Below are 4409 nucleotides of genomic sequence, written 5' to 3' on the forward strand. Positions count from 1 at the left end.
TCTTCTTCTTCTTCTTCTTCGTCCTCTTCCTCCTTCTTCTTTGGTTTTCTTCTTGTTAGCATTTTCTTCTTTGATTTTCCTTTTAGCTTCAAGCCATTTGTCACGGGGCAAGTAAGAGAGTTGTGGCCTGTTCCATATTTTTTACATCCTGAACACATTTTTCTTCTTGGAGCTTTTATTTTACTTATAGCAAGTTGTTTCTTTACTCTAGGATCTTTTGGACAAGATCTAGAGTTGTGTCCCGCTTTCATCTTGCATATACTGCACGTGTTCTTCCCTTCCCTCTTCACAGTCTTCTGCATCTTCTTCTTCATAGCTCCTGGAGGTTTAGAGCCACCAGGTTCCTTATTCCTGCTTCCTTTAGTTTTGGACTTAGGTGGTGGTAGTATAACCCTATGCGGCATACTTGTTACCATCGTTGTCGAGCTGATTTTCTTGCTTGGTTAGGACAATCAGGATATGTCTGTTGGGGTTCTGTCCAAAAGTGAGTTTCTTCAGGCTCAAACTCATCAATATCTGGGCACTGGCCTGAACCATCTTCATCATTATCTGGTGTTGACGAACCCATTGCATCAAGTTCGTCATACGGTGACCTGAACCAACTTTTGCTCTTGCCCGTTGTTCTTCGAGCATGTAGCTTTCCGAACAACTTTCATAGCCAGCTGCAGTACTTCATTCTGCTGGTACAGATACGAGGTTCCATCAGAAGCTTGTGTCTTGTAATCTCTCCTATCAAAAGTTCCTCTATGTCGCGCTCCATTAGTGTACCTTCTTAGTATGTAACTGACTGGAACGCTATCAACCCTCGGGTGGTCCAGCGGGCATAAAATATGTAGGCGGAAACGATCCTGTTGTGATAAAATGAAGTTTCAATCCATCGAAAGCGTAAGAAGTGTAAGGATGGGTGAAACAGAAGTTTAAGTCACAAGGTAACAGAAGTACAAGTTTTTTTTTGTTTTTTTTTATAATGTTTGTACCTGTGTGTTCCCATAGCAGGCACTCGCACCTGTATTCGCCTCTAATAGGATCTGCAAGTACTCTGAACTGATGGTTTGACCAAGAAAAGTCGTTCGTTGGTTGGTGATAGGTCACCAGATAATTGTACTCATCAAGTTCAGGGTAGTCCGGGTTTGGTTTTATGCGGAAGAGTGTGCTTTTCTTCGACAGAGCACTGCAACTCTTTGAAAACGGTCTTCGTATAAAGTTGCTTGGAATTGATGCTCAAATCCATAATGGGTTCTCTTATTTGTTTTTGGTGAAAAGAGGACACAACACATTTTTTAATCTTTTATGAAGAAAAGATAACAAGAATGATAACATGAAGCACAAGATGTGCGGTAAATGTTTTTTAGATTAAGTACTGTATTGCATATGTCTTTGAATTTTACTGCTTGTCTCCTTTGGAATATTAGTTTGGTAACTTGTTACGCAAAGCGGTTCGAGTCGAGCTTCTCATTTAACGAGACTACGCTTTAGGGATGCATTCATGCTTTACGAGCGCTGAGTAGATGTCATTCTTGCGCGGAAGACGTTCTTGAAATAGGCTGAGATCCACTCCTCCACGATTTCCCGAAGCTGCAACATCATGGGATCATCGTGCGGATTGTATTTGTCAAGTAGATTTCGCCAAGCGTTTTCAAATTCTGTAGGCATGAGTGGCCAATTCAGGATTGCTGTAAACTCAGCCTTGAAGGTCAAATACTTCTTGTACGGACTCGACAAGTGTAGGTGGAATTTTTTCATCATATGCCATCGGCATAGTTTATGCAGTGTTTTAAAGAAAACACGAGGGATTGCTTGTGCCATGGACGGGCATTGGTCTGTAAATAAAAAGAAGGTGTCTAGAAATCAGAACATAAGTGAAGCAGGCAAATTTGAATTTCGGTTCAGATGTAATATTATTTACTATGCTATATGTTCTCACAGAAAATATGCAAAAGATTGTGCGTAAACAGACCTGTTAAAATTATTGTGGGCTGCTTCCCATTCATGCACCTTAAGAACGTTACGAACAGACCAATAAAATGAGTCTTCACTTTCATCCCCGACAAGAGCACAAGCAAAAATAGTGGACTGCGGGTGATGGTTTACTCCGACAAAGACTCCGAGGGGCATGCTTGTGTCTGTTTGTTTTGTATGTTGTATCAAATGTTATGCAATCCCCAAAATCCTCGTATGATCCCCTACGGCTTGCGGGAGCCCAAAATATATTCTTTATACGGTTTTCATCATCAAGCTGAAAATCGAAGAAAAACTCTTTGTTGCAAGCTTTCATCTCGCCAAAGTAAGACGAAGCTTATTAATGTCATCCCTAATATCCTCTTGGGAATTTATTGCCTTCCTGCAATTATATGGACGGAAAGTACGGATTGCTTTTAGCATGAAGTACAACCATACTACAATCAAAAGTACATGGAAAGATAGACATGCGATAACGGGAATGTTTTTTCACACGTTAAGTACGGAGTTATCATAAAGGGAAGTTGAGGTTCACAAACAACTTAAATTCTAAGTTGAAAAGAGCAAAAAGGGTAGAGTGTTGCTTTACCGGTTTAGCAAGTCGCGCCCATGAAATGTTAAGTACTTGCGCGCCTCCCACCGATGAATATAGGATCGACAAAATTATCCGATGAGTTACATTATTAAAGCTGCGGGAACTTTACAAATTCCAGCAAAGAAGGGTCGAAATTTTTATGAGAATGTATGAAATTCATCATGCTTGGGGCTTTGAATCATATGGTGGTTGTGTTCGAATTTTATATTCTCAATTACATAAGTATCATCTTCCTTCTTCTTTACTCTAATGCCGGCAGGGCAACCACATCGACTAGTGGTTTTATCACGGCGGCGGTCGGTTCTGCACACGGTGCTCTCGTAATGACCTTGGCGGTTGCGGTATAGGTATCGATTGGCACCATTGTGCTTGTCCGATTCGACTCCAAAACCAGCATGCCTTGCATATCTGTTGTAAAATATTTTGGCATCCTCGAAATCTTTGAATACCATTTTAATCTTTGGTAATAGATAATGCTGGAAGATCATTATCCTGCAAAAACAAAAAACAATAGTACATTAGGCATTTCAATGATAAGCACAAGTATCATAAAACGAGAAAGTACAAGTATAATGTAGCAACAAGTACAAGTGTGATACGAGCAAGATGTTTAGAAACTAAATTTCTTCAAATGTACTCACATGGGCTGTAGCGACGTTGCTCCACCGGGTATCTGCTTCTTCTTCGGGGAGTATTGGGCAAGGCGGTGTCACCAATGATTTGTGTAACAATGGATCCGACGGGTCACGGCGTGGTAATCTAGATGACGAGGGTCGTACGGGGTCACGAGGAGGCAATCCGGAGGACGAGGGTCGTACAGGTGCACGTGGAGGAGGAAATCCGGAGGACGAGGGTCGTACGGGTGCACGTGGAGGAGGAAATCTAGAGGATGAGGGATGTACAGGTGCACGTGGAGGAGGAAATCCGAGAGGATGAGGGATATACATGTGCACGTGGAGGAGCAAATCCGAGAGGATGAGGGATATACATGTGCACGTGGAGGAGGAAATCCGGAGGATGAGGGATGTACGGGTGCACGTTGAGGAGGAAATCCGGAGGATGAAGGTGCTTTGCTGTTTCGGGTACTTACGGTTCCCTACTAGTCATTTTGTAGGCACTAGAATTATGTTGATGCGGAGGATGTGTAGCACCAACCTCAGCAACCTTTCTAGCAGGTCGTCTAGTTGATAGGACACGTGCAATATTCGGGATATGTGGTGGCACGGCGAGGCCCTGGATTGTAAGGAAATTGTGACGTTGTTTACGCTTCGGCACTTTTGTTCGTATCACAATTTGTTTCGGACTATACATGTACGAGTCCAATCCATTTGTAAAAGGTGAGTAGCCGGTGACAAAGAAGTTGCGTGGAATTTCGGGAGTAACCCATTGTAGAGGTTTTGGATCAAGCACAACCTCACTTCTTTTTTTCGTCTAGCCGTTGATTCATCCTGCGATAGTAGAATATCGAGAGATTTATTCGAATTAGGAATGGCGGTACACATATCACAATTATAACTTGGATAAAATAACTAGTTCATGAAAAAAAGAGAAGTACTATTATGGACAAAGAGAAGTACAATATAACCAACATTAGCGAGTACAATATAACTAAATACAACACTCGAGAGGTTACTAAGTACAACTAGTATAACGAGATAAGTACGGGACAAAAGGATTTACTAAGCTCAACTAGCAAAACGAGAGAAGTGCGAGGTCATAGGGATTACTAAGTTCAATTTTTTGCTAAAGTTCATGTGCTGAAACAGAGAAGTACGGTACACGAGGCATTACTAAGTTCAATTTGCCAAGTTGAATTTGCTAAGTACGAGTCAAAAGGATTACTAAGTACAACTAG

The sequence above is a fragment of the Lolium rigidum genome, chromosome 1, assembly GCF_022539505.1.
Source record: "Lolium rigidum isolate FL_2022 chromosome 1, APGP_CSIRO_Lrig_0.1, whole genome shotgun sequence".
Classification (NCBI taxonomy): Eukaryota; Viridiplantae; Streptophyta; class Magnoliopsida; order Poales; family Poaceae; genus Lolium; species Lolium rigidum.